This window comes from Chiloscyllium plagiosum, unplaced genomic scaffold (genome assembly GCF_037043375.1).
Source record: "Chiloscyllium plagiosum isolate Xiang-an unplaced genomic scaffold, Cpla_swu_hap1 HiC_scaffold_4, whole genome shotgun sequence".
Taxonomy (NCBI): Eukaryota; Metazoa; Chordata; class Chondrichthyes; order Orectolobiformes; family Hemiscylliidae; genus Chiloscyllium; species Chiloscyllium plagiosum.
Genome location: NW_028270142.1, coordinates 46,634,685 through 46,659,549, shown reverse-complemented (window position 1 = coordinate 46,659,549; position 24,865 = coordinate 46,634,685). Strand labels below are relative to the sequence as shown.

Genomic DNA, 24,865 nt, shown 5'->3' with positions numbered 1-24,865 from the left:
TCCATGTATCCTTCATAATCTTAATGCTATCCGTCTTGATATGGATTTATAACTATATTTCACCTTTATAACGCTTAAATTTATTTTAATACATTTAAAAAAGTGCAAGCTTTTGTTTTTCAGAAGCAAAAAGTACAACTCGCATTATATTATTGAATCAATGGACTTGCAGTTTTAGTAAATTAATTTGGGGTTTAGTAGCATTAGTACAATTGCTAAAGGGTAGTTTGAGAGAGAGAAAAAAATGCTGTCTGATACATAGCTGCGTTTCTGAATTGTTAATATTGATAGTCAGCGATCAGTACAGTGGAGGAGGCGTGACTACACTGAACAAATTGAGCTTGACTCATATTCCCCTATCACTCCTCTGCCTGGTTGCAGTATACGTCAGTAATTTAATGCAAGAAATTAAACAACAGGGGAAATATTGTAGAGTAATGTAATCGTCAACTTGTAACCTTCTCCCCACTAGGCACATACTGTGCAACCGCTGTTTGCTTTTTATTGATAGCATCTTATACCAACAGAACTGAACACAAACAAGCTACAAAGTTAATTCAAGTCAACGGAACCCAAGGCGTGTTTTTTTTCTGTCTCTCTGCATTGGTATATTTGTTCCTAATAAAAGGCGCTTCGGTAAGTTGGCGGTTTCTGCAAAAAAGCAACGTTTAGTATTTTTATGAGGCTCGTGTATAAAACGATTATAAACGATTACGAGGTGCATCTATATAAAGTGTCACGCAAACTGCTTACGTCTTTGCAAATGATGCACACACACACACACGCAGAACCAGCTTAATACTCGCAAGTTGCATTTTTAAAAATAAATATCACAATACACGGAGCTGGGTGATTGGTTGACCAGGGATACATTCTTACCATAAACCGTAAAAAGAGATTTCGTTTCTCAAGAGACTGTTGCATATTTAGCGAAGCGGATTGTTTTGTTGTTGCAATGGGGAGTGAATTTATACAAGCGGTTTTGAGGAAACGAACTGCTCTGTAAGTATAATGTAAAGGGGGAAAAATACATTGAGAGCTCTGTGTTTGTATGTATGTATGAGACAGAGAAAGGAAATTGGATACCGATATCGGTCCTTTACCCTTCTGGGTGTGGAGCGTTAGTTAATTTGCTCTGGTATGTCTGTTGGAGCTTTGAAGGGACAGGGATCACTGTGTATGTATGTGTATATTTCCTTAGATACAGCGTTCCCTCTTTTACTGTTGTAAATAGCTGCAGAAAACACCGTCGTCCGGAGCTGAGCTGTTTTGTTACCGCTTATGCCTTGGGTGCACGCACACAGGGCTCAAGGTGGCAACATCTGGATACATATTAAATCACATGGAGATTTCAAAAATATGTATTTTTTAAATGTTGCAATTTAAAAATAAAACATTGCGACGGAGATGGGAGCGAGACAGAAGGAAACAATCTCTGATTCACCCATTGCATTTGTCTTGTGTAATATGTTGTGCAAAGAAAATTACACATCGCGTTCAATAATGCTTAACAGACCTTGCATAAAGTTACATTTTTTTTCGTGGGGGATGGCGTTTACCCTTAAGATTTGCATGTAACAGCTCCCCCGCCCACCCGTCACGTACATTGAGTGGAATACATGAAATTATTCTCCGAGGGGCACAGCTAGAATTGATGGAGCAGTAAACCTGTACTGGTAGGGAAACTATAATATTCAACTTACACTCAGCCTCAAGTTTGTACCACCCACTCTGACCTCTTCTGGATGTCAGTTAACGTGCAAGGCTTTCACTTTTATTTATGGTACGGTGCACCAGTAACTGAACTCAGAATGAATTATTTGGCCTGAATTTGAATAAAGAGATTTAAATAAATGTCTATTCATAAATAGACAGAAGGTAATTACTAAACCTTTAGTTTATTCATCATGTCAAGAGATGGGGGAGAATGCATGTTAAATTCTCACATGGGGGGACAAGCCTAAAACAACAAGGTGAAGCAGTTTACATTGGACTTCATCATTGCCCTTGAGCTATGTGTGGGTTGTAGTGACATTAAGAAGAACCTTGCACATGTAGATTTGCTCTCTTGAATTATGCTTGAAAAGACACATGTCAACATGATGCTGTGCAACACTTTGGGTTAGTGTTAGGGCCTTACGTAGTGCTGGTTGGAGGTTGGCTTTGAGCCAGTTGCTTTGAATGCCAATTGTATTTCAAATCTTGAAAATAACATTATTTTATAAGAACTGGAACAGATTTGCTAAAAGACATATGTTTCTTATTCACAGTATACTCAAAGAGACAAATTAAACAACACAATCTGTCTTAATGTGTTGCTGATGCCATTTAGAAGCAGAATGTGGAGTAAAACTCAGGCATGAAGTTACCAAACTGACTGTGCGCCAAAAGGGATCTAAATTAAACCCAAATCATCTAAAGTACAGAATTTCACTTGTAATCTTCCAGAAATAATTCTCATTTCCATTCATCAGCAATATGGAAGGGTGGGAGGGGGAATTTGTTCTTTACACCAAAAATAACTCTTTGCTGATACTGGTGTATCCCATACACTATCCCTTGCGGAGATTCTTGCTGATTCACACTGGGGCATAGGATTATGAATAATGACCTGCTGTCAGTCATTTATTTGATGAAGTCAAACATCACACAACACCGGCTTATAGTCCAACAGATTTATTTGAAAGCACAAGCTTTCAGAGTGCTGCTCCTTCTTCATGTGCTGGTGAGGGACTATATATTACACACAATTTATCAGTTCAAAGGGTCATACAACTGATGTGAACTTATTGAACACAACTAGATGGTTGTTAAGTCTTTAATCAGTTAGAATCTCCACATTTATTTGATGCACTTTGGTATTAATACTTATTTAGACGCACACAACATCCATCATCTCTACTTCATTTTAGCTCACTTCTAAGGATGCTGGGACAGATGAGCGTTCCATATTGTAGTCTATCACAGGATAGTCCAGCACAACAGGAAACCATTCACCCCATCCAGTCGCTGCTGACCTTTTTGAAGTTCAATCCTATTAGTCATCCCTCACTTTTAACCTACATGAGTGTTCAAAGCATCCTGCCTTGCCTTGCACTTATGCACTTTGGTCCCTCAGCCAGAGATACCACACCAACTGCTGTATTTCTTTGATGTTTAGAACAGGCACAAAGCCAGGAAGCTTATCATGGTTGTCAGCTGGCCTCAGTCAAGTCAAGATTGATAGCCATCACTCAAGGGGTCCTGCTATACTAAGCATTGCACAGTCCAGTAGTAGTATTGTTGCTTGAACACGGTCAGTCAGCTGCTCAGAGCAGTCAAAGTCAGGATCCTCTCTTCATGAGGTGTGAGGAGATAAATGTCAGGCAGTACACTATACATCTTGGCTCCTTCTGTTCTGTTGTGGGCTGTTTTCCTCCTGGAATGAGAGACTGGAATTAATGGAGATGAAAATGTGTGGCACAGCTGTCATTGCTGGTGGAGGTGGGAGTTGTCATGAGTGAGTGGGCAGTGCAGAGGGCATGCAGGGTTAGTGGTGTTGGGTGTTGAGACAGGTGAGAGTGAGTGAGGGAAGATGTTGCAGGCAATAGTGAGAGTGGTAGAGCATGAGCTTTGGTGGGAGGTGGGTACAGTAACAGAGGTAGAATGAATATGAGGTATCTGAGAGAAGGTAATGCCACTTATGCTGGCATAGCAGAGAAGGTAATTGACCTTTTTCCCTACAGTGCTGTGAATTCCTCCAGTCGACTGAAATTGTACTGTCAGATGGCAACCTCAGGCAAGGTTTGGTGTCATGGCCTCCACTGCTGTTCCAGGGGGGGAAGAGGAAATCCCACTTCTGCACCACCCCCCATTCCTGCAAGATGGCTAGATTCCAGCCTGCAAGGCGGGGCCCAAATATCCCTTCTCTGTCATATCTGGAGTGAGTGTCAGGAACTGTGCATGGCAGCCTCTGGTGCACAATGGGTTTTCAATGATAGCACCTGCACTAGGCATGCTGATCCATGCCAGGACATCCTGGGATTCCAGGTTGTTTTGGGTATAGCAGGTGATAGAAGTGGATGAGAAGGGTGAGGTTGGGGCAGGGTAGGTAGTTTGGTATGCATCGAGAGAATGCACTTGTCACCATGGAGAGAAACCATTCATGAAACTTAGCGAAACTGATACTTAGACAAAAAAATGTAGGATTTAGCTCATAAGATTTCCCTCCTGAGGAATCTAGAATTAGGGGTCACAATATAAAGTTAAGATGTCTCCAATTTAAGACTAAATTGAGGGGAACTTTGTTCTCTTAGAGGATCCTTTGAAGTTGGAATTCTGCATCACAGAGATCAGTGAACCTTGGGTCCTTGAGTATATTCAGAGCTGAGGGTAGACAGATTTCTGATTGGAGTTAAAGGTTATTGGGGTACACCGGAAAATGAAGTTAAGGCCACATCAGATTAGTGTTGATCGTATTGATTGGCAGAGCAGGGTCAACAGCTTAATGGCTGTTGAAGCTTTAGCTTGAATTTCTTATGATCTTATAAGTAACTTAATTTTGTCCAGGATTATAATTTATGAAAGATTTCCCATCATGATGGTGAAACTGACTGACCTGGCTTTTTATAACATTAGTTTCGGTTGAGTAACAAACAAGTGAGTTTAAATGGCAAAGGACTTGACTTCAATAAATACATTTCAGGGCATCTCAAAATGCTACATAGACAGTGAAATACTTCTGAAGTGTCATAATGTATGGAAATAGAGCAGCTTTAAATATTGGGCAGCACGCCAGAAAAATGCTCCTTCTCTTCAAAGAGAGACATGGGATCTTTCATGTCCACATCAGGGCTGTCTCAGCAATGGCTCAGTTGGTAGCAATATTGACTCGGACAGAAAGTTAAAGTCATCCTTTCGAGCTTGAGCACAAAACTCAAGGTTAACACTCCAGTGTTGTGTATTATTGCTGCCTTTTGGGTGAGATGCTGAACCCTGGTAGGTACAGAAGATCCATGGCACTATTTTGAAGAAAGGCAGGTGAATTTTCCCAGGGCCCTGGACAATATTGATCACTCAGTCAGCACCACAGAAAACATCTAATTTTGTCATTGTCAGCTTGCTGCTTGTGGGGTTTTTCTAAGTATAAATTAGCTGCTGAATTTTCAACAGTGACATTTAAAAGTACTTCATTGGCTGTCCGATGGTGATGAAAAGTGGAATATAACTGCAATCTTTCTATTTTATACAGGGCAGACAGGACCTCGGCTTAATGTCTCACCTGAGAGGTGACATCTTTGACACTCCCTCAATGACACTATGAAATGTCAACCAAGATGACGTTCTGAAGTTTCTGGTGTGGGCATGAACCCACATATCTCACAGCAGAGGCGAGAGCAGATATAAAGGTATTCTGCTTTTTTGGTGGTGTATTAAGTATCTAGTCCTTCTAGTATATATGGTATGCATATAATGATAATGGCTTCCAACAACTTGTATTGATATAGCCCCTTAAATTTGTAAAAGAAGCTCCACAGGGATATTATTAAACAAAATTTGATACAAAGACACTCAAGGAGATATTAATGAAGGCAGATGACTAAATGTTTGGTCAAAACGGTAATTCTGAAGGTCTGCTTGAAAGGACGAAAGAGAGTAGACAGACTCCAACACTTAGGCAGCTATAGGCGTGACTGCCAAAATCAGGGATACTCAAAGGGCTAGAATTAGCCGCTTGGTGTTATTTGAAGAGGGTCTGGAGCTGGAGGATGTAAAAGAAATAGTGTTTGGGTAAACCATGAAAGAATTTGAAACAAGGAATGTGAATTCTAATGTTAACATGTTGCTAAATTGGGAGTCAACCTCAGCCCTTTTCCCTCTTGATTTACCTAACCTCTTCATAACCTAACCTATGTTTCTCATCTGAACTGCTCCAAGTGTAAGGTAGTTCCACATTCTAACCACTATTTGGGTAAAGAGTTATCTCTTGAATCTCTTCTTGGATTTAGTAGTGACTATCTTATATGTGTGGCCCCTAGCTTTTGTTTCCCCTACATCATCAAGCCCTTTCATAACCTTATCAGGTTACCCTTGTTTTACCCTTCTCGAGAAATTAATGTTAGCAAGTGCAACCTTTTTGGATAAATATAACCTCTTAGCTCTCCCAGAAGGAAATAAAAGTTTCAAAATACTGGCGCATTGTTCCATGGAGCATCGGAGACTGAGGGGTGGTCTGACAGAGGTTTATAAAATCATGAGGGAATTGGATAGGGTAAAAGACAGGTCTTTTTCCTGGGTAGGGGGAGTCCAGAACTAGAGGTTTAGGGTGAGAGGGGAAAGATTTAAAAGGGACTTAAGGGGCAACGTTTTCATGAGGAGGGTGGTGTACGTATGGAATGAGCTGCCAGAGAAAGTGATAAAGGCTGGTAAAATTACAACATTAAAAAGGCATCTGGATGGTTATATGAATAGGAAGGGTTTAGAGGGATATGGGCCTAGTGCTGGCAAATGGAACTAGATTAACTTAGGATGTCTGGTCAGCATGGACGAGTTGGACCGAAAGGTCTGTTTCTCTGCTGTACATCTCTATGACTGTATGATTTGAAATGACATACTGGTCATACTGGACCTCCAGCATAAAATATACAAGACAAGTTGGATCTGTATTTCTCATTTGTCATTTACAGGTCTGCTCTCTGGTATCACTTTTGTAAACCTCCATTCCATTTCTGTAGTGCCCCTTGATGCAATATGGAGACTAGAATAATCCAGGTTGCATAATATATTTCATTTCTGTTTTCTTAGAAATGTGGAAATTTGCTGGGTTAGGAAAACATCATGACATCAAATCTTCCTCTTGCCTCTCAGGGTTATTAGAAATTACAAATCATTTACTTCCAGCTCGAAATTAAATCTTATTAAATCAGAAACTGATTACAGAGGAACCTCAATTATCCGGCATTCGATTAACTGAATTTTGGATTATCCGAACAAGATCGCAATGCTTGGCTAACTATGTAACCCAGCATTCGATTATCCAGCATTTGATTAACTGAACAAAATATTCCCCGCCTGTGACCTTCGGATAATCGAGGTACCTCTGGGCTCATTCTTTGACTACTTTATGTTGATTCATGCTTCATGATATAGCGCGTCAGAAGTAACTCCCAGTCATGGACAAAGCTGCAACTTTTAAAATGTTTTCTTGATTTACAGAACCATCATAAAATGCCCAAAACGAACCTAGAAAATAGGAGAGTGTTATTAAGAGCTGTGTTCTGATAATTATTCAGTGTGTAAGTAGGAAATGGAGTAATGTTTATTTTGTCCTTGCTTCATTCTTGGTAATCATTTCTTGATACAGTGTCTATCACATTTTAGGGGCTATATTGTAAATTGATACTCTCCACTGAGAAGAAACTATTGTTATGGTGAGTGATTATGTGCCTTCCCTGTGGGTGATCAGTTGTGTAGATGGCTAGCTTGCGATGCAGAGTGATGCCAGCAGTGTGGGTTCAGTCATTGAACCAGTACGATGCAGACTCTGTCCACTCATTGTGTTCTATGCATATTGCTTGCTTCTCTGTCTTCGCCACTTTCCATGCTCCATGAAGACCATCCTCTGCCATCCTTTCTCCAGGCTGGTCATGCAGCATCTGTACAAAATACTGGTGTGGCCGCATTTGGAGTATTGTGTACAGTTCTGATCACTGCATTATAGTAAGGATGTGGAAGCTTTAGAAAGGGTTAAGAGGCAATTTACTAGGATGTCGTCTGGTATGGAAGGAAGGCCTTATGAGGAAAGGCTGAGGGATTTAAGGCTGTTTTTGTTAGAGAGAAGAGGTTGAGAGATGACTTAATTGAGACATATAAGATAACCAGATAGGGTGGGCAGTGAGAGCCTTTTTTCCTGAAATGGTGATGGCTAGCACGATGGGACATAGCTTTAAAATTGAGGGGTGATAGATATAGGACAAGAGAGTAGTAGGGACATGGAACACCCTGCCTGCAACAGTAGTAGACACGCCAAATTTAAGGGCATTTAAATGGTCATTGGATAAACAAATGGATGAAAATGAAATAGAGTAGGATAGATAGGCTTCAGATTCATTCCACAGGTTGGCGCAACATCGAGGGCCAAAGGGCCTGTACTACGCTGTAATGATCTGTGTAATGCTCTATTTATGGTCAGTATAGCCAAACCATACACCACATCATCACTGCTAGTTTGGGATCAACTAACACCACTTTTGAGCTTAGGCCACTTAGAACTTTATTGCTTCTCACAGGAACACGCATCTGTACAGGATGCATCTTATTGTTTTTAGCTTCCTTTCTCACTTACTTTGTGCTTACTTTGGCATGGCCAGCCTCTGGCTTGTATGGCTTTTTAACTCATGAGGAGAGGTGGCAGCTTGTCATAGTCCAGTGCAGTGTCTGTGTCAAGTTGAATGAAAGTCTTTAGTAGGGTCAAAAGGGACAGTGGTCAATCAGATGCTATCTCCACAGTGTGAAGTGGCTCGTCTGTTTCCAGTCCATGGGTTAGCCACAGTCAGTCCTGCAGGTCAGGTGTAATGAACCTTGGGATTACCTGTACATCAGCTGGGATGCTGTAGATACATCAGGCGTGGGGTTGAGTCAATTCCTTCTTCAATGAGAAAAAGGGAGGAACTGAGTCCGATGGAATTGGATGGAAAAGCAGTTAGCGGTCATACAAGAGTAGAAGAGATGGTGAGATGTCCCCATGAATGAATAGGAAGTACAAAGGACCAGAAGAGTGAGTAATTTGGGAGGATGAGGTGGGTGAGTGCCATTGTGTGGATTTGCGACAGCACGGTGGCTCAGTGGTTAGCACTGCTACCTCACAGTGCGAGGGACCCTGGTTCAGTTCCACCCTTGGGCACTGAGTGAAGTTTTCATACTCTCCCTTTGTCTGAGTGGCTTTCCTCTGGGGGCACCAGTTACCTTCCACAGCACAAAGATGGACAGGTTAGGTGGATTGGCCATGCTAAATTGCTCATAGTGTCCAGGGATGTGTGGGTTGGCTATGTGGTTACAGACATGGGGTAGTGGGACTGGTTGGGATTTTCTTTGGAGGGTAGGTGCAGACTTGATGGACTGAATGGCCTGTGTCTGCACAGTAGGGGTTCCATGGTGCATGTAACAGGTGAACAGGATGCATAGTTCAGTATTGTACTGTTCTGTATCTGTCTTATATATAGAGTCATAGAGATGTACTGCACGGAAATAGACCCATGGGTCCAACTCATCCATGCTGACCAGATATCCTAACCTAATCTAGTATCATTTTCCAGCACTTGGCCCATATCTCTCAAAACCCATTTTGTGTATTCCTTGAATTTAAACAAAAGTCATGATTAGTTCAATGAGCAACTAGAGTATGTTCCATATTCAGCTTCTAAAAAGAAATCTACAGTGAGCGCAGTTGGAAGTCAGATTACGAGTTGTTCTAGATCTCAGATGTTCATTTTTCACTTACAGAGCATAGCTCTGTAATTAAAACTAGTTTTGATGCTTTACTAGTGTCCCAGCACCAAGGATAATAGACGTACGGATTTGCAAACCTCAGTGAACCCTCTTGCTTAATGTAAAAAAAACATTGTGTTCAAATAGAAAAGCTGACTTGCATTAAAATAGGTTACATGAAGGTTATGCAGTGTAATGAAATAAATCATTAACATTGATTCAGGCTTTCTGATACAAATGTTAATTTAATAATTGTTATGAAATTTATTGGTATTTTGCACTTTATAACATTTTATAAACACTTAAACTGACAGAAATAAAATTTAATTCGGTATGGAGCTACATGCACAAAAACAGCCTACTTTAGTGAGTTGAGTGCATGCGTGAATGTTAGCCAATCTATGTGAATGTACCTCAAACAAGACCTTTTAGGCCTTTCAGAAGCTTTGTAATGTAGTGATTGAAAGACTGATTATATTTTGCTCAAATATTCTTCAGCAATTAATGAACAATATTTCCTATTTTCTTACAAAAGAAATGAGTACGGTACTTTTTCCCAAGCGATTCTGTCTCTCTTTTCTCCTCTCCTCATTCTGAGGGTTGGGCCTTGGATTTCGGTTGGATTGGTCCAAGATCACGGGTAAAGTATTTCCAGTGATTTACTGTTGCTTTCTTCAAGTTGGTTAAGCAACCTGTCAACTTTGGGCACGTTGGATGATTTACAAACTGACAATTAACTTATTCGGCCATGTTACAAATGCATCTTCGAACCATCTTAACATGAGAGCCAAACTCAGAGATTCTTGCCTAAATGTAGGAATGCTATAGCTTCTTTGCAAGACCTCCCACCATAAGATTAGCCAACTTCTAACAAAATCACATTAAAAGCAATGCTCAGTTTGAAGGAGAACTCCTGTACATCAATCAGAACTAGAGTGATTGGGCTGTTAAAAATTACACCAATTCAGATTGTTACACCAAAGGAAAGGATGACTGTTCACTCCCTTTAGCCTGCTCCTTCATTCACTGTGATCATGGCTAATTGATCAGGGACCAACTTCACCTACCTGCCATGGCTAAGTATCATTTTGTAACCTTGCTCAGCAAACATTTGTTGAAGTCAAGATATAAAATTATTAATTGAAATAACATCTACTGCTTTTTTTGGGTCAGAGATTTCTACACTCTGATCTACCCTTGCATGAAATGTGTTTCTTCAGTTCTTTCCGAAATGACTTGACTCTGAGATTAAGGTTATGTCTCCTTGTTCATGTCTCCCACATCAGTGACAATCCCCATCTCCTTTTATCTACTCAACACTTCATTCAAAATATTAAAAGTCTTATTTAAATTACTCTTAACTTTCTATATTCCAGTCATTACGAGGCTAGTTAATGTAAACACTGTACGCATTCAATTCCTTGGACCCTTGATAACATTCTGGTGAAATTGAGCTGCACTCCTTCCAATTACATTCATTATCTTGGATCTCAACCCTCTCCAATCATACATTGTTGGGTTTGATTGGAGGGAACCTCATTTATGTATGCCAGTTGTTACATCAAGAGTTTCCTGATGCAGTTTTATCTGCGGCCTCAGCTTATCACACTAACTAGTGCCTTTATGGCCATAGGCTGTCTCTGTCATGTATGCATCCAAGGGAAGCAGGTCAGGCAGCATCCGAAGAGCAAGAGAATCGACGTTTCAGGCATAAGCCCTTCATCAGGAATGAAGGGCTTATGCCCAAAACGTCGATTCTCCTGCTCCTTGGATAATGCCTGACCTGCTGTTCTTTTCCAGCACTACACTCTCGACTCTGATCTCCAGCATCTGCAGTCCTCACTTTCTTCACCCTGCATCCAAGAGAGTATGTAGATAAATGTGAAATAACCGTGTATTCAAGAAGACAGTGACCATATTGTTAGCCCAGAGATGAACTGTTATGGAGCTGAATCTTACAAGGGTTTGAGTGATATGGGCGGAATGGTGTGAGGGTGTAGTGAGGCATGTCTCAATATTGGCAGCATCTCATTGCATCTTTTGTGAATTTGCCAAGAGACAATGCTGTGTAGCATCAAGTTGGGAATTAAAGCTTGTTAAATCCCTCACTAATGCTGCAACTCACCTTATTAATGTTCGACTTTCTATCTTACCAAATGCTTCGAACAAAATAGATGTTGAGAAATCTGGCAGGGAAATTGGGTGGGCATTTCACTAATGGAACTCACTGCTTGCTCCAAAGGATCTTCATGATGCACACAGTGCACCAGTCTGTTAGGGCATATTCCATGAACACCAGCCATGCATTGGTATCTAACTGGTGCCAGACACTGAGAACCCCATCGCATGTCATCCACTTACAGGGCACTTCAGTGTTACACCTCGGGCTGCACAGGTAATTCTCATTGTAATGCTGCTTTAAAGACACCTAGGTCATGGACTAGATGAGGCTACATCCCTGAGCTCTTCACTTGGGCTGTAGGATAACTCACTCTGATTGGCATGACTTCCACAAGCACCCACTCCCTTCACCACCATTGCTCAGTCGCAGCAGTGTGTACTATCTACAAGATGCACTGCTGAAATTCACCAAGACTCTTTAGTAAGAACCTTCCAAACCCACGAGTACTTCCACCTAGAAGGACCAGGGCAGCAGTTACATAGGAACACTACCACCTGCAAGTTTCTTCGAAGCCATTCACCATCCAGACTTGGGAATATATCCCCTCCCCTTCACCGTTGTTGGGTCAAAAACCTGAAACTCTCTCCCTAATGGTATTGTGGGTCAACCCACAGCAGGTGGATTGCAGTGGTTCAAGAAGACAGCTCATTACCTCCTTCTCAAGGGGCAACTAGGGATGGACAATAAATGCTGGCCTAGCCAGTGACACACCTATCCTTTGGGTGAGTAAAAGCAAAGCAGGAAAGTTGTCATCATTGTCAACAGTCTTAAATGAAGTCTTCGCTCAGAGCACAGTAAGTCCGTATCAGCCTCTGATATCTTGGATACAGTCAGTCAGCCACCTGGGCGGTCAGAATCAAAATGCTCTCCACATAAGGGATGAGGATCCAAATGTCAACAGCACACTACTTGCCTTCTCTCTTTCTGCCCTGTTTTCTTTTCTCTTCCTGGAAGGAGGTATCACGAGGTATAAAAGTGGGTGCAACAGCTCTTACTTTTGATGTTGGTGGGATGGCTGTCATTAGATAGTGCAGAGAGCATGCAGGGTTAGTGATTTTGGGGGCTGGGGTGTGTGACAGTGAGTGAAAGAAAATGTTACAGACAATAGAGTAGTGGAGTGCAAGCCATGCTGACAGGTCCCGAGATAGAGAGTATGAATCTGTGGAATTTAATACCACAGTGCATGGTGGGCATGTGGATACCGAATGAATTTAAGGAGGAAATAGACAGATTTTTACTTAGCTAAATTAAATGATTATGATCTAGCGGGTAGGAAAGGCCAAGGTGAGATCAGCCATGATCATGTTAAATGATGGAACAGTCTCGAGGGGCTGAATTTCTAGTTTTTATGTTCATATTACTTTGAAGTAACTGAGAAAGGATGGTGCCACCTGTGCTGGCAGAGAGTCATTGACTTTCTTCCTGCATTGATATGCATTCCTCTAGATGGCTGAGATTGTACTAACCCAGGACTGTGGAGCAGGCTGGCATGGTCTGGTATAGTGACCAGCTCTGCTAGGACTGGGGAAGAGGACATTCAGCCTCTGCATCGTCCCATCCAGCAGGACCACCAAACCCCTTCTCACAAAGAGAGGTGTCAAATTTCCTTTGTCTGCCTTGTCCAGGGCAAAGGTCAGGGACCAATTAGGGCCGCTGCAGACGAACACTGCTTGTCTGTGTGCACAATGGGTCTCTAAAGATGGCACCAATGGTGGTCCATTCCAGGACATCCTGACAGTGGTGGATTGTTCCAGGGACAGTGTGTGGTAAGATGGGGCTAGAATTGGATGGAAGGGATGCTGTTGAGATGGGTAGGTAGTTAATGAGGTGAGTTTGGTAAGATATAGTGAGAAATCTTAGTAGGATTCGTGGCAAAGAACCCTCCAAAATACTCAGTGCACTTTGCTAAAAAACATAAGGTTTGATTGTCCAAGATCCGGATTGATTCAGCAGGAGGTTGAGGGGTGACCTTATAGAGGTTTATAAAACCATGAGAGGCATAGAAAAGGTGAATTGCAAAGTTTAAAACTAGGGGGCATATTTTTAAATTGAGAGGAGAATGATTTAAAAGGGACACGAGGAACCCCATTGTAACACAGAGGGTGGCTCATATGTGGAATAAACTGCCAGGGGAAGTGGTATATGCAGGTACAGTTATAACATTTAAAAGACATTTAGATAGACACATGAATAGGAAAGGTTTAGAGGGGTATGAGCCAAAAGTGGGCAAATGGGATTAAATTTAGATTGGGAGACTTGGTTGGCACAGACTAGTTGGACCAAAGGGTCAGCATTCTGGATTATTTGAACTTGATGTGATAAGCAAAGGAATTTTCCTGTTCAGCAGATTTTATTGGAATTCTCATAATTTTTGCACACTTGGCGGAGAGAGTATTTTGCAGCAGCACCTTTTGAAGAGGTGATTTCCTCTCTGGGTTATTTGTGAGAAATCACAAGTACGTTCCCTTTACAATTTTGGTGCATGCGGTTAGGTTTATATGTCCTTTTGATAAGAAACTGAGCTAAACCTTTCTCTGTTCTGTCAGGTGAATATAAAAGATCCCACTTAAATGTTGTGAAGAAGAGCAGGCAAAATATCTAGTGTTCATCCCTCAACCAACATCACTGAAACCCTATTACCTGGTCATTATCACACTGGAGTTCATGGGAGCTTGCTGAGAGCAACTTAGCTGTCACTTCCTTAATTTACAAAATAAATCACATTTCAAAAACTAATTCAGTTTCTGTAAAGTACTTTGGGAGGACTCAAGATTGTGAGAGATACAAATCTTCTCTTTTTCTCCTTGGCTGAAAGACCACATTTATGCTCCTCCGTGAACAAAGATGAGAAATGACTGAAATTAGACTCTGTATGTTGAGTGAGTTCCTGATTTTTGTTCTGAGATTTTAATCTTTCTCTTCTAACAATTGTTTAATATAGTTTGAAGAAATTATACATCCAGTACCTGAAATGTAGAAACACAGAAATTAGGAGCAGCAGTAGGCTATTCGGCCCTTCAATCCTGCTCCACTTCTCAATATGATCATGGCTGATCTGATTACTCAACATCTCCACCGAGCCCTTACCAAGAATCGATTTACTGTCTACCCAGTCTTAAAAATATTCAAAGGATCTGCTATCACCCCTCTTGAGAAAGAGAGTTCTTCCTTGCATCCATTTGTCCAGCTGTTAGAATTTTATATGTTTCAAACAGATCCCCTCTCATCCATCTAAGCTCAAGTGAATACAGGCCAAACCAAATCAATCTCTCCTCATAGAACAGTCCGGCCATCCCTGGCATTAGCCTACTGAAAATTCCTGCTGTAATTTTACTGGAGTTACTGGATTTCATGGAAATGATGTACACAAATATGCAAACCTGGTTCGGTATGTTAAAAAAGATTTGTGAAAAGTTAACAACATTTGATGCCCAGCAGTTTTCTGATGTAAGTATACACAGAGATAAAATAGGTGTGAAATACTTCTAAAGTATTGAGGGCAGAAACAAATGTATTTAATAAATATGATCATTTTTCCTGGCTCATTATCTTTCAGTATAACAAAAAGGAGCATAAAGAGAAAGCAAATTGCTAACATAGAACAGAAAGCGTAAAGACAAGCTATTCAACTAATTGGTCTGTGATGGTGTTTAAACATACGAATTATGGGCAGTCATTCAGCCCCCTCAAGCCTGCTTCACATTTAATAAGGTCATGGCTGATTTGATTGTTTTGCAATCCCACCTATTCCCAATAACCTTTCTACCCCTTATCAAGAATCTTATCTATTTTAAAAATATTGAAAAATTAATTTTCCACCTGTTTCGGGAAAGAGTGTTCTAAAGACTCCCAACCCTGTGTCAGAAAAACAATGCCACCTCACTTTGCCCTAAATGGACAAAATCAAGTCACTCTTACTCTTTTAAACTCCAGCAGATACAAGTCCAGAATGTCAGACCTTTCCTCATAAACATACCACTCATTTCAGGTGTTAGTCTTGTGAACCTTCTTGGAACTGTTTCCATTGCATTTACATCCTTGCTTAAATAAAAAGATCAGAACTGTGCACCAATGCGCCTCTCAAGCTGAGGGATAATCTTCCTCCTTTTGTATTAAATTTCCATTGCAGTAAACAATAACATACTATAACTTGTATAGCTTGTCTATACCTGTAACTGTATGCTAAGCTATTGCAATTCATGTATTAAGACATCTAGATCTCTGTCTCAGAACTCAGCAATTTTTCTACATTTAGATAAGTTTTTTTTTATTCTTCCTCCAAGATGGTCATTTTTCCATATTATACTTCATTTGCCAGATGTTTGCCCACTCACTGAACCAGCCTCCTTATCCTTTTCACTAATTTGTTTAACCTATCTTTGTGTCATCAGCAAATTTAACAACCGTACTTTTGGTCCCTTCATTTAGTTCATTATACAAATTGTAAAAGGTTGAGCCCTCAGCAGATCTGTGCTGGGGACAGGGATGGTTACATCTTGCCAACTAGAAAATGACCCATTTATGCCTGCAACTGTTTGCTAATAGCTAGCCAATCTTCTAGCCATGCTAAAGCATTATGCCCTACCTCATGCACTTTAATTTTCTGCCATAATCTTTGCGGTATCTTATCAAATGACATCTGTACATCTAAGTACAATGAATTCACAATTTCTCTTTGTACTCAAACCACATTCTTCCGTTAAAGAAGTCCAGTAACTTGGTGAAACATGATTTCCATTGCCAAAACGATGTTGACTTTACCTGATTACCTAGAACTTTTTCTATCTGCCCTCCTATCACTTTCTTGGTAACAGCTTTGAACATTATCCCTCACGCAGATGTTGAGCTAACTGGCCTGTAGTTTCCTGCTTTCTATCCCCCTCCCATTTTGAATAAAGGAATTACATTTGCTATTTTCCAATCTAATGAGACCTTCCCTGAATCTGGGGAGTTTTAGAAAAGTAAAACCAATGCATCAACAATCTCACTAACTATTTCTTTGAATACACTTTGATGAAGTCCATCCTTGTCATCATTGCAGCTCCAACAGTTTGCTCACTTTCCTGGTGGTTATAATTTTCTTGAGTTTCTCATTTCCTTATTTACAGCTATTTCTGGGATTTTCCTCGTATCCTGCATAATGAACAGCAAAGCAAAATACCTGCGGAACCAATCTGCCAATTATTGTCATTCATTCTTCTGACTCACGATTCAATATTCACTTTGTTAACTATTTGTTTTCTGAAATATCTACAGAGTCCTTCTGTTTTTAAAATATTTCTAGCTAGCTTTCTCTTGTACTCTACTTTTATCCTTCTCATAATTTTGCTTTGCCATTCTTTGCTTTTTTTAATATTCTGTCCAATCTTTTGACTTAGCACCCATATTTGCATAATTGTATGCTTTATTGTTAAATTTTATATTACTTTTGACTTTTTAGTTGACCGCAGGTAGAGGGGTTGGAGGCTTAGCCCCTCATGTTTTTTTCTTTTTTTGTTGGAATGTATCTATTCTGTGTATTCTCAAGTATCCTTTTATATGTCATCACTGAACCTCTATTGACCCGTCTCTTAACCTAATTTGCCAGTTCAGAGTTAGCTAGCTTTGCTTTTTGTGCCATCATACTTGCTCTCAATTAAGTTTAACATGCTGATATTTGACTCACTCTTCTTTCCCTCAAACTGGTTGTATTATTGTACTGGGGTGTCTCTGACTACAAAGTAATCAACCCCAATCCTATTTTCTTTCACAATACCATGAGATTCTGAAGGAAGAATACAGAAAGGTAGGCAGGAATTTAAAAGGAGGTCCTTGATAGTAGTCATATCTGGATTACTCCTGGTGCTACAAGCTAATGAGGGTAGGAGTAGGAAGATAGAGCAGATGAATGCATGCCTAAAGAGCTGTAATATGGGAGAAGGATTCACATTTTTGGATCATTGGAATCTCTTTTGGGGTAGAAGTGACCTGTACAAGAAGAATGGATTGCATCTGAATTGGAAGGGGCCTAATATACTGGCAGGTAGATTTGCGAGAGCTGCTCGGGAGAATTTAAACTAGTAAGGTGGGAGGGTGGGACCCAGGGAGATAGTGAGGAAAGAGATCAATCTGAGACTGGTACAGTTGAGAACAGAAGTGAGTCAAACAGTCTGGGCAGGCAGGAACAAAGCAGAGAACAAGGTAGGACTGATAAATTAAACTGCATTTATTTCAATGCAAGAGGCCTAACAGGGAAGGCAGATGAACTCAGGGCATGGTTATGAACAATGGGACTGGGATGTCATAGCAATTACAGAAACGTGGCTCAGGGATGGACAGGACTGGCAGCATAATGTTGCAGGATACAAATGCCAAAGGAAGGATAGAAAGGGAGGCAAGAGAGGAGGGGGAGTGGCATTTTTGATATGGGATAACATTACAGCTGAAATGAGGGAGGATATTCCCAGAAATACATCCAGGGAAGTTATTTGGGTGGAACTAAGAAATAAGAAAGGGATATTCACCTTATTGGGATTTTATTATAGACCCCCTAATAGTCAGAGGGAAAATGAGAAACAAATTTGTAAGGAGATTTCAGTTATCTATAAGAATATTAGGGTAGTTATGGTAGGGGATTTTAACTTTCCAAACATAGACTGGGACTGCCATAGTGTTAAGGGTTTAGATGGCAAGAAATTTGTTAAGAGTGTACAAGAACATTTTCTGAGTCAGCATGTGGATGTACCTATGAGAGAAGGTGCAAAGTTTGACCTACTCTTGGGAAATAAGACTGGACAGGTGACTGATGTGTCAGTGGGGGAGCATTTTGGGGCCAATGACCATAATTCTATTAGTTTCAAAATAGTGATGGGAAAGGATAGACCAGATCTAACAGTTGAAGTTCGAAATTGAGGAAGGCTAATTTTGACAGTATTAGGCAAGAACTTTCAAAAGCTGATTGGGTTCAGATATTTGCAGGTAAAGGGACAGCTGAAAAATGGGAATTCTTCAGAAATGAGATAATGAAAGTCCAAAGACAGTATATACCTGTTAGGGTGAAAGGAAAGGCTGGCAGGTGTAGGGAATGCTGGATGACAGGAGAATTGAGGGTTTGGTTAAGAAGAAGAAGGAAGCATATGTAAGGTATAGACAGGATAGATTGAGTGAATCCTTGGAAGAGTATAAAGGAAGTAGGAGTATACTTAAGAGGGAAATCAGGAGGGCAAAAAGGGGACATGAGATAGCTTTGGCAAATAGGGTTAAGGAGAATCCAAAGGGTTTTTACAAATACATTAAGGACAGAAGGATAACTAGGGAGTGAATAGGGCCCCTCAAAGATCATCAAGGCAGCCTTTGTATGGAGCTGTGGGAGGTAGGAGAGATACTAAATTAATATTTTGCATCAGTGTTTACTGTGGAGAAGGACACGGAAGATATAGAATGTGGGGAAATAGATGGTGACGTGTTGAAAAATGTCAATTTACAGAGGAGGAAGTGCTGGATGTCTTGAAATGCATTAAGGTGGATAAATCCCCAGGACCTGATCAGGTGTATCCTAGAACTCTGTGGGAAGCTAGGGAAGTGATTGCTGGGTCTCTTGCTGAGATACTTGTATCATTGATAGTCATAGGTGAGGTGCCAGAAGGCTGGAGGTTGGCTAATATATTGCCATTATTTAAGAGGGGTGGTAAGGACAAGCCAGGGAACTATAGACCGGGGAGCCTGACGTCGATGGTGGGCAATTTGTTGGAGTGAATCCTGAGGGACAGGATTAACACATATTTGAAAAGGCAAGGATTGATTAGGGATAGTCAACATGGCTTTGTGCTTGGGAAATCACATCTCACGAACTTGATTGAGTTTTTTGAAAAAGTAACAAAGAGGATTTATGAGGGCAGAGCAGTAGACATGATCTATATGGACTTCAGTAAGGTGTTCGACAAGGTTCCCCATGGGAGACTGGTTAGCAAGGTTATATCTCATGGAATACAGGGAGAACTAGCCATTTGGATACAGAACTGGCTCAAAGGGTGGTGATGGAGGGTTGTTTTTCATGCTGGAGGTCTGTGACCAGTGGAGTGCCACAAGGATCGGTGCTGGGTCTGCTACTTTTTGTCATTTACATAAATGAACATAGGAGGTGTAGTTAGTAAGTTTGCTGATGACATCAAAATTGGAGGTGTAGTGGACAGCGAAAAAGGTTACCTCAGATTACAACAGGATCTTGATCAGATGGGCCAATGGGCTGAGGAGTGGCAGATGGAGTTTAATTTAGATAAATGCAAGGTGTTGCATTTTGGTAAAGCAAATCTTAGCGGGACTTATACACTTAATGGTAAGGTCCTAGGGAGTCATAGAGTCATAGAGATGTACAGCATGGAAAAACAAAGAGACCTTAGAGCGCAGGTTCATAGCTCATTGAAAGTAGAATCGAGGTAGATAGGATAGTGAAGAAGGCGTTTGGTATGATTTCCTTTATTGGTCAGAGTATTGAGTATAAGAGTTGGGAGGTCAAGTTATGGCTGTACAGGATGTTGGTTAGGCCACTTTTGAAATAATGCATGCAATTCTGGTCTCCATCCTATTGGAAGGATGTTATAAAACTAGAAAAGATTCAGAAAATATTTATAAAAATATTGCCAGGGTTGGAGGGTTTGAGCTATAGGGAGAGGTTGAATAGGTTAGGGATATTTTTCCTGGAGCTTCGAAGACTGAGGGGTGACCTTATAGAAGTTTATAAAATCATGAGGGGCGTGCATAGATTAAATAGACAAAGCCTTTTCCCAGTGGTGTGGGGGAGTCCAGAATTAGAGGGCATAGATTTAGTGTAAGAGGAGGAAGATATAAAAGGGATCTAAGGGGCAACTTTTTCACACAGAGGCTGGTACGTGTATGGAATGAGCTGCTAGAGTAAGTGGTAGAGGCTGGTACAATTGCAACATTTAAAAGACATCTGGATGGGAATACTAATAGGAAGGATTTAAAGGGATATGGGCCAGGTGCTGGCAAATGGTACTAGTTTGGGTTGGGATATCTGGTCGGCATGGACGAGTTGGACCGAAAGGTCTGTTTCCATGCTGTACATCTCTATGACTCTATGACCAGGTGTAGTATCGCCTTCTCTAACTGGATAGCTCCAGAGCATGCTGTTCTGAGATTGAAACTGTCCTGTAAATGCCGTGTTAACTCTTCATTCAGGCTACCTTTACTTTTTCTATTCTGGCCCAGTTTATGCTCCATACAAGTCTCTTCCAACTCCCTCTTTATTTCTGTCTGTCAGCATAATCTTCTACTTCTTGTTCCTTCATGAAACTCTCTATAACATACAGCAATAAGATTGACATCTCTTGAGTTCTGCATTCTATCCATTCTCTGGATAAAAAGATTTCCCCATAATTCCTATTTGATATATTGGTACATATCTAATATTCACAGCCTTGCTTTCTCTGCTTTCAGCACATACCATTCATACCTTCTTTAGAGACATCTTTTGTTTCTTTACTTGCTCCATACCACTCCCTTTGCCCTTGCACCGTGAAACCTATTGTCCATTATTTTCTCTCCCTTTCACACCATCACAGACCATCTTATTTGATCTCCTAGCCTGTCCCATTTAACTTGCTGATAATCTCTTCAAAGTTTTAAACTTTTCTGATGTAAGATCATTAACCTAAAATGATAAGCCTCTTTTTCACTCCACAATTGCTGCCTAACCTGCTGAGTATTTCCAGCATCTTTTGATTCCATCTCAGATTTCCACCAGAAGCAATATTTTGTTTTCATATTTTGGAGTACTTGGCCCAAACACAAAGATGGTCATTGAAGTGGCCTCTGGGTCCCATGTATGTGCAGTTGTAACATCATTGTGTTTCAGTACAGCTCTCTTTGCCAGTCTGCGTTTACACATGTGCAGATAGCATAGTCAACCGGTTAAAATGTCTGTGATGAGTTTTTTTTTCTTTCAGAGGTCTGTCATATTTTGTGGTAATTTCCAAGCTTTATGGAGATTTTCCTTTTGGAAATACATTATTAAACAGCAGAAACACATTAATCTGACTGAAGAAAGTTTACTGGACCCAAAACATTGACTCTGCCTTCTCCCCACAGATGCTGCCAGACCTGTTGAGTTTCTCTGTTACTGTTATGGTCTGACAGGAGGTCCATCACACACCATCAGCCCGAGGTGTGATACTGGCCCTTTTCCGGTCTGAACCACTACCAGTATAAAATTGAGATATTTATTTGCACAAACTGAACTTCATTTAAAATTCAAAATGTATTGAAATGTTTTTAACAATTGGAGGTATGGAGGTGAACTGACCATTGATTACAGTGAGCTGATGCTCAGATGTTTGACTCGGTGTGATTTTATGGGCAGTGCTATCTTTGCTCTAGGCATCTGCTGTTCCACAACTAAACTGTGTTCCTGAGTGAGTGTCCTCTCTGCCCCATCTAGTGGGGCAATCACAATAAACACAGTCTTTATGTTTGTGGCCACAATGACAGCATCTACCCTGTCAAACTCTTTCATAAGCGAAGACCTCCATCAGGTGCCCACCCAACTCCCAATCTGATTTCATCTCTTTCTTATCAAACTGTTCGACCTTTCCTGATAGCTATAACCTTTCAATTTAGGATTAAGAAAAACTCCATTAACAATATGTTTTGTTTGGAAATTGCAGTGATCGATAGACCACAAGGATGGAATGAACTCAGATCACTAAGCCTGCATGCATTTAGAGTATAGGATATGAATATCATTATCGTGAGCTAATTGAAAACACTGATATATTTTCTTGAGTGTGCCATATGTTTATTAAATGTCTTTGTTTGCTCTGAAAGACTGAATTTTAGTAAATCTGTGTTGATGGCTACTTATTTTATCCTAATATATAATACCATGTTTTCTTCTGCAGCCATGCTATCTCTATTTTCATAGCAACGTAATGACAAATACATCCCCTGCCTTCACAGCTTCCTCTTTGCTCCCCAGTTCTGGTCAAGCCATGTGGAGGATTTTTTGAGTTATAGCTTTAATTTCCCCAGACTTGGAGCTTCTTTGAGTTGAAAGTGAGGATTGCAGATGCTGGAGAGTCAGAGTCAAAAAGTGTGGTGCTGGAAAAGTGCGGCAGGCCACCCAGCATCTGAGGAGCAGGAGAGTTGACTTTCGGGCATAAGCCTTTTATCAGGAATGTCTCTTTGGGATGCTTAACTATCCATAATAAATTCTGTAAGATAGAAAGTTAAGGTAACCTTACATTGCAGTAATTTAGTTGTTGATATAAATAGAACTAATGCAAAGTCTAGTTTTTTCATTTCATTACCCTTCTTAGCCCTCGTAGATGAAGATCAGTTTCCAGTTGAAGACTATAAGATGTAGGAGCAAAAGTGGCCAGTCAGCCTATCAAGTCTGCTCCACCATTTAATGAAATCACGGCTGATCTGATCATCCTCAACTCCACTTTCCTCCCCTTTTCCCTGACTGGTTAAAAATCTCAGCCTTGTATATGCTTCATGACCAACCCTCTACAACTCTCTGCGGAAAAGAATTCTACATATTTACTACCCTCTGAAAGAAGAAATTCCTCCTCATTTCTATTCTGACTGGGAAACCTCTCACTCTGAGATTATGTTCTCTGGTTCTAGACAGTTTCATAAGAGGAAACAATCTCTCTGTATCTACCCTGTCAAGCCCCCTAAGAATTTTCCGTGTTTCAGTTGGGCTGGCTCTCATTCTTCTAAACTCCAATAAGTAAAGGGAAAACCCACTCAACCTCCCCTCATAAGACTATACCTCTATACTGGGATGAACCTAGTGAACCATGTCTAGATTGCATTCAATGACAATATACCTTTCAATAGATAAGGGGATCCAAATTGGACACAGTATTTCAAGGCATTTTATGTATCTGCTCAATAATTGTATCCATTGAAAATTGAAAGGGAGTGACCATTATGAATTTGTTTCAGACTGAACCAAAGCATCAGACAAGAGGCCCATTTAGAAAATGTGGAGTACACCACCAATTCTGGTCTCTTGTGATATCCCCAATTTCCTTCACCCAACTATTGGTGGTTGTACACTCAGTTTCCAAAATGCTAAGCTCTCGAATTCTCTCATTAAACTTCTATATCTCTTATTCCGCAATTAGGACACACCTTAAAATCTTTGATTAAACTTCAGTCTCCAGTCCTTGATAGCCCTTCATCAGTGGTTGGTGGCAGTTTTTCTTTCTAATAATAGTTGCTGTGAGGCAATTTTTGGGATATGCTGTGTTAATTCAAACTTTGTGCTCCCTAAGGTCAGAGAGCATCTGTGGAGAAAGAAAAACAATGTTAATGGGCTGTATATTTCAGAGTGAAGGGAGAAGGCAGGGGTGGAGTACACCCTCCTCCCAGGAAGAAATTCAATTCCAAACCAACCAGTTGATTATTATTGTTTGACCCACAGCAATAACACACTGGGGTAACCTAAACAAGCTGATCAAATTGTTTGGCTCACATCTCCAGTGGTCCGAACGGTGTCAAAACTCAGTAATGGCCACTACCGGTACTGCATGGACACTGCCAGTGATATCTTGACCTGGTTAAATCTTAGGTTATAAGACAGGAGGCAATCAGGCACCATAGGAAGTGGGTGGGGTGGAGGTGTTTTATGTTTTGCAGGTTAACCAGCACGGATGAGCGAGGGGTAACATCTTTGTGCGTCTAGCTATCCTCTGGGTACCCTGAACACAATTTCCCCCCTCACTGTCCCCTGCACTCACATATCACACACACACACCTTCCATATCAACAAAGTTGCACTGTGCAGTGTTTTTTATTGGGCAAGGAAGTAGATTGAAGGCCTTAGGTGGGCAACTCCACTTGTAGCACCAGTAGCCCCTGTTTTCCTTGAGAAAGCAATGCTAGTTGGGGAGAGTCAGAGCAGTTGTGCTTGAAATAAGGCATCAAGAATCAAGATGAGTGGCAGGCTGCTCATGATTCGTCTTTTCACCCTTTACATGGAGAGATTGGTGTCCAAGCTCCTGGACTGGCTTCTGGACTGGCATCAGAGGCTAATATCGACTTACGGTGCCAAGGTCTACTCAGTGAAGGTGATCTCCTTTGACTTGACTGATGATCCCCAACAACCATGATAAGCTTCCTGGTCTTGTGTCTGCAATGAGTGATATGGCATTACAGCAGTAATAAAATACTTGGTATCTCTGGCTGAGAAGCTGGGAGCAAAGAGGGCAA

The 24,865-nt window shown here is 40.8% G+C and overlaps 1 protein-coding gene across 3 annotated transcripts in view; it reads left to right on the top strand.

Annotated features, from left to right (window-relative positions):
• The first annotated feature begins 386 nt into the window (after positions 1-386).
• znf516 (zinc finger protein 516) overlaps positions 387-24,865 on the top strand; it is a 157,674-nt gene continuing 133,195 nt past the window's right edge. For 2 of the 3 annotated variants that reach the window (XM_087986224.1, XM_087986226.1), the window contains exons 1-2: positions 387-636; positions 5,231-5,387. The gene's annotated coding sequence lies outside the window, so the exon portion shown is untranslated. Of the gene's footprint in view, positions 637-824; positions 1,003-5,230; positions 5,388-24,865 lie in introns of those variants that run through there. The other variant, XM_087986225.1, reaches the window with a different exon arrangement.